The following is a 208-nucleotide window of genomic DNA, read 5'->3' as shown; positions in this document are numbered from 1 at the left end:
CAGACAGCACAGCAGCAACCTATAATTTCTCTGCATCCACTGTCCATAATAAACTGCATTTAATCAAATAACCAGGAAATAATATAAACACCCCATGGGCAGGATCCAGCTAAATAGGAAATGGAAGAGTTTTTTAAAAAAGAGTTGTTTGCACCAGGTTTGTATTTATTTATAATTAAATCAAAAACTCTGAATCCAGAACAATAAA

This window comes from Paroedura picta, chromosome 4, assembly GCF_049243985.1.
Source record: "Paroedura picta isolate Pp20150507F chromosome 4, Ppicta_v3.0, whole genome shotgun sequence".
Taxonomy (NCBI): Eukaryota; Metazoa; Chordata; class Lepidosauria; order Squamata; family Gekkonidae; genus Paroedura; species Paroedura picta.
This window is presented reverse-complemented; position numbering follows the sequence as displayed.